Source organism: Salvelinus sp. IW2-2015, linkage group LG6.1 (assembly GCF_002910315.2).
Source record: "Salvelinus sp. IW2-2015 linkage group LG6.1, ASM291031v2, whole genome shotgun sequence".
Lineage (NCBI taxonomy): Eukaryota > Metazoa > Chordata > Actinopteri > Salmoniformes > Salmonidae > Salvelinus > Salvelinus sp. IW2-2015.
Window position 1 is genome coordinate 15,694,063 of NC_036845.1, and position 8,998 is coordinate 15,703,060.

General features: G+C 41.9%; 1 long non-coding RNA gene across 1 annotated transcript; it reads right to left on the reverse strand.

Moving 5' to 3' along the window:
• Nucleotides 1-386: 386 nt before the first annotated feature.
• Nucleotides 387-1,257, reverse strand: LOC111964733 (uncharacterized). Its single transcript, XR_011479989.1, has 3 exons — nucleotides 1,168-1,257; nucleotides 1,035-1,093; nucleotides 387-937 (listed from the first exon to the last, which is right to left on the reverse strand). It is a non-coding gene; the product is annotated as an uncharacterized lncRNA (long non-coding RNA).
• Nucleotides 1,258-8,998: the final 7,741 nt, after the last annotated feature.

Sequence of the window (8,998 nt, forward strand, 5' to 3'; positions counted from 1 at the left end):
GAAGGATAAACACTGGACAGTGGGGGAAGAGCCATAACCAAATAGTTATTCAGAACAGTGATGTCAAGGATAAGTAAATGTACTGGAATACAAACACAGCTTACATGTTTTGCCCTTGAAAAGTGCATAATGTCACCGATTTGCTCACCAATGGTATGGTTGGCTCCTCAGACAAAGGTAGTTTGCAAAGGAAAGTTTGTCCGTTAGGATCTTAACCAACCGGATCCCTGTTTTTTCTGGCACTTCATCAAACTGCTTCATATTTCAGCTCTCTGATCACAGAATGGACAGCACCATGGCCTGTGAACAGAATTTTCTTAGCTCGGGTGCTGATGAGTACACTCTGGGATGGTGGAGCGGATTTAGAGGAAAAGCCTCTACTGTGGCCATGACCACAGGATACTTTTTCCATAAGGTACAACACCTCTGCTCTGGGGTCGTGAAACCACACTCTGGGCTGTTCTACGTCTGCTGGCGAATGGCTGAACGACAACAGGCTTATAGTAGCCTCGATTGTCCACTTTGTCTGAGTACTCAAACTGACTAGGGGCTACCATTACATTTGGTCGAGGCACAGAATTCTTGACCTGCTCAAAGTTGGGCTTGTGGCTGCTAACAAATTGTCCCTTGGGAGTGTAGACAGAATGGCTGACAGAGGAGTCAGCCAAACTGGGATCAGAACCGTGGTAGTTAAGTGTAGACGGTTTGGGTTGAAAGCCTCTGGGGAAGACTTGTCCATAGGCCCAGTCACTTGGATATCCATCCCTTTGAATTTTACCATTGTGCAGAAGGATAGGCTCAAACTCAGCCTCTTTGGGGCCATAATTATTTTCATAGTGGGTTTCTATGGGATCAAAACTTCTATGGCGTGTTGGTCGAAGATAGTAAGGGACAAACTGGGTCCTAGGGAGGTCCAAACCCAGGGCAGCTGCTCGGGCTAAAGTGAAAAGACAGCAACAAAACAGAAATGTTAGTGTACGCATCTAAAGSCAAAATATGACATTAAGCAACAACATTTAGGACACACAGAGTACCTCTTGCCGTGTTGGCACACCAGGAACCTCCAGCAAAGACAGAGCTCATCAAAAAGACACTGCAAGAGAAAGACATTCAATACAAATACATGCTCTAATAAGATAAACATTTTTAAAGAGCCACAAGTTTTACCTTAGATATATGGGCAGAGCTCGATGCATTGTTTCAGTGGTATGGACACCAACTACCTGATGACCAAATGATTGAAGTACCTTACAACCTCTTGACATATGTAGCCACTCTGAGCCTCAACCTTTGCTTGTCTTGATTAACTAATTACGGACAGCTGGTCATCATGGAAACCACACCCAAACATTTAATTTACTCACCCATTAGGCAAATTGCTTCATTACACCAGCTGATTGGATAGAAATGTCTGCTCAGCGACAGTACTGTGGTGGTTTAACCCATCAATATTAAACAGTGTTCTATGTATGTGGTTTAACCGTCCATTTTTGTTGCAAGCAAGTAAGCTGTAAAGCATGATTTGAATAGGTCTTTTGAATGTGGAAGGTTACAATCTTTAGGTAGATGGGAAAAAAATATAAAAAGAATCCAATAAAAATGAAAATCATTATTACAGACTATGGCTGTTTACACAGGCAGCCCATTTCTGATATTTTTCCACTAATTGGTCTTTTGACCAATCACATCAGCTCTTTTCACATAAGATCTTTTTCAGAGCTGATCTGATTGGTCAAAATAATAATTAGTGAAACAAAATATAAGAATTGGGCTGCCTGTCTAAACACAGCCAAAGCGTCTCAGCTGAACTAGGATCAGTTTTCCTTTTTATTTCATAATGAATAATGTGAATACGGGCCCTGACTTTCATTTTAAAATTGATATGAATGAGGTAAAAAGCTGAGTAATCATAGGTGCGCACAATAATTCCCAAATATACACAATTTCTCCCATTTTTTTGTTACCATGGCACTGCTTTCCTATGGTAGTACGTTGTGTAGATGCAGTAATTAAATTTTTCAATTAAATGGACAGAAAATCATGATAACAATCTGCAATTTGGAAATATTAGACTTAAAAACCCATAGTTGCCTCAGATGAAATGAACGACAGATGCGCCCCCCCCCTTCTTGCAAGATATATTTGGTAACAGCATGTCAGTAAAAATACATTGTTTCAAATAGGAGTCACATTAAAGCCTTCCTTTGAGGTTACTTCAGAGACTTTGGAAGACTATCAAGCTAGTATGAGAAAAAACAACATGATTAATAATTTTATTTCATTAAAGGGGAAAAAATACTTTGCTTTGACTCGTGCAGTGTGGGGATGTCTGACGTTAAAGCTAAGGAGACCAGCAGAGGCATTTAATAATTCACCCAAATTATTTCTGTCAGGACTGACAAGCTAAATGGCGGCTTGATTTAATTCGGTAATTGCACTWTCACCTTTACCCTGGACCCATACTTTGGTAATTAATAGGGCTTACCATTATTTGAAAAGTGGCACCGCAGGTAATGGAATTCAAATTGAAGGTGATGTGAAACCAAKGATGTGAACTCTTACTGAGCCAAKGAGCTCACATTTCTCCTGGCCGGGTGTCACTGGGGAAGTAATGTAGCCAAATGTAATGGTGCAACCTTTGGAGGAACTAAGGACAGCCTACAGTATTGTTCCTTTATAATCAGAAAGCATATTTACATTGTCATAGGTTAGATCGACTGTACCTACATTGTTAATAAGCATGTGTTCTTCAACAGATAGTTCAGGATTTTGGCAAGTCAGCCCTTTATCTACTTCCCCAGTCAGATGCACTTGTGTATACCATTTTTATGTCTCTGCGTGCAGTTCAAGGAAGTTTCTTACTAGCGTTTGCACAATTGCAAACTAGCATTAGCACAATGACTGGAAGTCTATAGTAACTGCTAGCATGCAAGTAGATACCATAAACCGATGGGTGTCAAACTCTGGCCCGCGGGCCAAATTTGGCCCGTGGGGTAATTATATTTGGCCCGCGAGACAAATACCAAATTACTACTAGAGCTGCCGCCGGTATTATACAGACGCATTCACCGTCAACACTAACGATCCATAAATGCCTGCTTGTTGTTTTCTGGCGCCAATCAGGACAGGACCAGAAACGCCCTCTGTGACAGTAGTCATAGCAACATAACGCTACAACTCGTCAGCGCGCTATCCCTTCCCAAAAATGGCGAAAAGAAAGGCAGAAAACAAGGACTTTCTGGACAAGTGGAGGCAGAATATCTGTTTACATATGTAAAAGACAAACCTGTTTGTCTTGTTTGTGGAGTCAACGTGCTGTAAGTAAGGAGTCAACATTAGACGACACTATGAAACGAAACACTAGACAAATACAAGGACATGGACATGACTCAAAGGAGCCAGAAAGTAGAGGAGATGAAAAGAAGTTTGGTTTCACAACAGAATATGTTCAAAAAAGCCACATCACAAAGTGAGGCTGCTGTAAAGGCTAGTTATATAGTGGCAGCAGAGATCGCAAAATCAGCCCAGCCCTTTAATGAGAGAGTTCGTGAAAAAGTGCATGATGAAAGTTTGTGACCTCGTATGCCCAGAGAAAAAGCAAGCATTTCAAACGTGAGCCTGAGCAGGAACACAGTAGCTGATCGCACATGTGATCTTGCCACCAATCTGTATGACCAGCTGATGGAAAAGGGAAAAGATTTCGTTGCGTTCTCCCTCACTGTGGATGAGAGCTGCGACGCATCTGGAAAAAGTTTATTTTGGTATTTAAACAGAAGGCTGCAAATAGAAAAGAGGCATACGATTTTTATTTAAATTTATTTATTTAATAAATGAATGCCATTGATGTGTTCATTTGATTCGATTTTGCATGTCTCCACTATTAAATTATATATTGTATGGTAATAAGCGATGCTTGTTCCATATTCAATGTAAAGCAAAACTTGTTTGGTCCATATTAAAAGGTTCATTTGTTCAATGTTGGCCGCGACTTTGTTCAGGTTTTACATTTGCCACTGGGTATTGAGTTTGACACCCGCCATAAACGTCCAACCATTGTGCTAACGCTAGTTAGCATTGGCTTGCGAAACTACCTCTAATTTCCTTCATAATGGATGCAGAGACATAAAAATGGTATCCATGAGTTCATCTGACTCTAGGGAAGTAGATAGATAAAGGGTTTCATTGCCAAAATCAGGAGTATCCCTTTAATTGACTTGTTCTTAATGAACTTGCCTGGTTAAATAAAGGATAAATAAATGTGTGTCCAAAAGTATAGCCCAAACCAACTTCTAATGTAAGTATCTTTGTGAAGGAGAAGAAAAAAAAGAAAGTAAAAGAGTTAAATTGTTTCACCTTCAGACTGCTTTCCCTTCTTTCCCTCAAGCCTGTGATTGGTGGACTGTGTTAACACAATTCATATACCAAGTGGAGGTATAGCGAGGGGGCTTATTTCACCGACATTCCTGCCTGAGCTTGGCTGAGYCCTTCGGGGATACAGTGTCAGCCGTGGAGGGTCGAAGCTGGTCCCTTCACTCTGGCCCCCCCTGGCCTCTGTCTCGCCTCTTGGGACCAATTTGTGGCTAATTTGTGGCTATTCGAGGTCACCTCCACAGGATTGGCCCTGGAAGACATTTAGACCCACACTTCTCTGGTTAACCACCAGTCAACAACCAACCACATCTATTATGGAAATAAACAAATAAAGGACTGTAACTGGGTTGTACAGTGCACCAAGTAAAACCTTAAACTCACAATTAGACAAATAATTACAACTCTCTACCAGAGGTTTGTTTTCGGCTAATTTTCCTAAACCCATGTTAATATGTATGAAAATCAGTTAGGCCTTATAATATGCTGTCCTCCAAGGTTTGAAACATATCAAAGCCCATAAGCACACAATCCAATTATGAGTGATTACTGTGTAGATTGAATTGCTGWACATTGCCCTCTTAAGCCCAAATCCCCAAATCAGTAAACAATATTTTCCCAGGCGTGTCTTTTGCAGTGGATTTGTGTGTGTGTGTGTGTAAATTGTTTTGCCTTGCTCACTCCATCGCTGCCCACTGAGGTAGAAGGCCTGAGGAAGTATTGGAGTTTTAACATTGCCTAGCCTAGTCGCCCCCCCTTACTGCCCTTGGCAACTCCACGTAACCACTGGCCTTCTGGCTGATGACTCATTATTACCCTCTTGTTTCAGAGGCAGGGTAGCCTGAATCTTGAACTTGTATTCACATCTTCGCCCCATCCTCATTCTGTTCCTCCTCCCCCCTCCTCTTCCTCTTCATCCCACTACCTGAGGTGCCTGTCGGTGTGGTCACCATCTTTATTTCAGAGGCAGGATAGCCTCTCTTGAACTCGTCTTCACATTCTYCCCTCCTCCTCCTCCCACTACCTTTGCTGCCTGACGGTATGGTCAMCAGACACCAGGCTCTTGGAGGCTCTAGGGCTGAAKCTAGCCCACAGCATGAATTTCAATCAGCAGAAGGAGGGAGGGAGAATAGAGGGAGTGGAAGATGAATAGAGATAGAATAAAATAGAAATAGATGGTATTGGAGAGAGGAATGGTGGTAAAGTAAGAGAGAGCGAGAGAGAGTGTGTGTGGGTGGGTGAGTTTGAGATAGAATAATCTATTATGTCTTTGCACTACCACATTACCAAGTCATCCAATTCATCCTGTGCTCAAACAACATTAATTAAAGTGAAAAGCAAGATATCGGGCCAGCAGAGTCTCGCACAACAATTAATTTGAAATCTTATTTTCTACCCTTCTCGTCTCTAAACCGACTGAACAATGACTGTCGGGACACAATCTGTCGTCATCCCTGTACTCTCCAAATGAGTTGAGGCGAAGAACGGTGTTGAGACACGGCATAGCGACAACACACAGTGATAATTAACAGTGACAATGTGATGGCTCCTTTATATTCTGTCCCAATTAGGGAAGAAAACTTGTCATCAAATATCGCCAATGATATCCCAAAACAAATACCCCGCCAATGAGCCGGGGTGCAGCAGGGATGCAGTCACCTGTCAGGCCAAATTTAGATGCTGTGAATTCCACATCTGCACTGTCCTACCTTCCCCCATCCTCCTCCGCCCTCCCTCAGCATAACTTTGCATTCAGGGACTAATTAGTTATGGCTGGTCCATACAGAGGGCATGAGACTCAAGCAAGAGGCATATAAACAAATAATCATTAATGAACAACGGTGTCTTATGTTCTTTGCTGTATTACTGCCATCTAAGAAAATATCAGGATAATTCTCTAGATGCACGGCTACAGCATGCTACTGAATATTGGTAAATGCTATGAGGTTATGTAACAACTCAAATTAACTCATCATCTGTCAAAATTATGTTCAATCTATTACCTTAAAAATTCCAGTTTAGATAATTTGGGTATATTTTTGTTCTGTGTAACATTTATTATATTTGATTTATTTAACCCTTATATTACCAGGTAAGTTGACTGAGAGGACATTCTCGTTTACAGCAACGACCCGGAGAATAGTTACAGGGGAGAGGATGGGGATGAATGAGACAATTGTAAACTGGAGATGATTAGGTGGCCATAATGGAATGAAGGCCAGATTCAGAATTTAGCCAGGACACATGGATTCTTTCAAAATGTTAAAGGCCATGTTTCCCACATATGCTGAGCACTTGTTGGCTGCTTTTCCTTCACTCTGCGGTCCAACTCATCCCAAACCATCTCAATTGGGTTGAGGTCAGGTGATTGTGGAGGCCAGGTCATCTGACGCGACGGGGAAACCTGGCATCCTCCCTACGGTGAAGCATGGTGGTGGCAGCATCATGCTGTGGGGATGTTTTTCTGCGGCAGGAACTGGAAGTCTAGTCAGGATCGAGGAAATGATGAACGGAGCAAAGTACAGAGAGATCCTTGATGAAAACCTCTTCCAGAGTGCTCAGGACCTCAGACTGGGACGAAGGTGCACCTTCTAACAGGACAACGACCCTAAGTACACAGCCAAGACAACGTAGGAGTGGCTTTGGGAGAAGTCTCTGAATGTCCTTGACTGGCACAGCCGTACACAAGAAGACTCGAGGCTGTATCACTGCCAAAGGTGCTTCAACAAAGTAATGAGTAAAGAGTCTGAATACTTATGTAAATGCAATATTTCAGTTTAAAAATGGTAATACATATGCAAACATTTATTGGGAATTGTGTGTAGATTGATGTGGAAAAAACGATATAATCAATTTTAGAATAAGGCTGTAACATAACAAAATGTAGAAAAGGTCAAGGGGTTTGAATACTTCCAGAATGCACTGTAGCCATGTCTTCCTCTAAAACTCATTTTTTTAAATTATATATATTTGTGTCCAAAGGGCAGGGCCAGATGGTGTCTGCAGTTTGTTGTGTGTAGGAGGCATCTATGGAAGGGACCACCATTAATCCAGAGCAAAGACACGACAGTAGGAGGCATCTATGGAAGGGACCACCATTAATCCAGAGCAGCGGCAGCAGCCACACAGCTGTCCATCGGAGAAGATGACTGACTTGGGTATAGATGTACGAAGGTTGCCTTAGGCTGGTTAGTGGGATGGGAATTGATCGGAGGACAGTTGTCAAGACCATCATGGCAACCTGTGACATATCCAGTAGGGTAGAACTGATTTGGGCAAGGATTTTTGTTAGGAGCCCTAGGGCATGGACTACAAGTTGYTGAAAGCATTGCAAAGGGATGCTGGCCCATGTTGACTCCAATGCTTTCCACAGTTGTGTCAAGTTGGCTGGATGTCCTTTGGGTGGTGGACCATTCATGAAACACATGGGAAACTTTTGAACATGAAAACCCCAGCAGCTTTGCAGTGAATGACACACATACACAATCCATGTCTCTATTGTCTCAAGGCTTAAATATCATTCTTTAACCTGTCTCCTCCTCTTCATATACTCGGATTGAAGTGGATTTAACAAGTGAAATCAATAAAGGATCATAGCGTTCACCTATATTGTCATGGAAAGAGCAGGTGTTCCTAATGTTTTGTACACTCAGTGTCCAATGTGATATTTTCCCTCTGCTTTTCCTTTGTTGTTAAAAGTGTAATGTATTTCAATATAACATAAAATGTATGTATCTTATTCCAGATGTTTAGAGTCAACGGGTTGCATATTTCCTTTTAGGAACTGTGAACTGTTTTTCTATATAGTAAGAACTTATTGTGTACACTCATGAGCAAATTTCAGGTTATATTCCAATATTGGCATGCCATATACTAAACTCAGAGGTATGAAAAGCCAGTCTTCTTGACATTTCCTGGCTGAACCCTCCCACACTATAATTAGTAAGCCTTGGTGAGTACTCAGACTTGATAGATTAGATCTTCGTGAGGTGTGGCCGCGCCAGTTCGATGATCTACCGCCTTGAGAAACCTAACGCAACTCTGACCTGCACCACCCGACTCACAGAGTCAGCCATCTTCTGATAGGAACTTGCTGAACCTGCATTCTGCTCACTCACAACAAACCGCTGAGCTTTTATCTCTCCTAAGGGGACCCAAACCTTCTACTGTACCCTAATGCCTTAACACACTTTATCTCTTTGGACTGAACGGAGTTGACAACAAATTGAGAAAGAACAACGAGCTCCGACGAATGAAGAAGCTTCTTCGGCAGTAATTTCCAATGCCAGGAACACTGACCTTTTCCCTGTTTCATCTCTGTCATAACGGAAACCCAGCTGAACCAGACGACACTCATAAAAAATACACGTAAATACATCATTGCATTTAATTTCCCTTTGGGTGACACTGTGTTTGTATAAAAGTGGTGGCAGTAAGTGATTATTGTAAGACTTAGCCTGAATTACATATGAAAAACCAATACTATCCCGACACTGTCCACGGTGGGTGTTAACCTGATGAGGGAGCCTATAGTTTCACAACTGTGAAACTTTACTGATGTAGTTTCTCCTGTTTTCATGAACAAGAATTTCCAATTCTCCAAAGTCCTTTTAAAGTCTTGTCATATCTG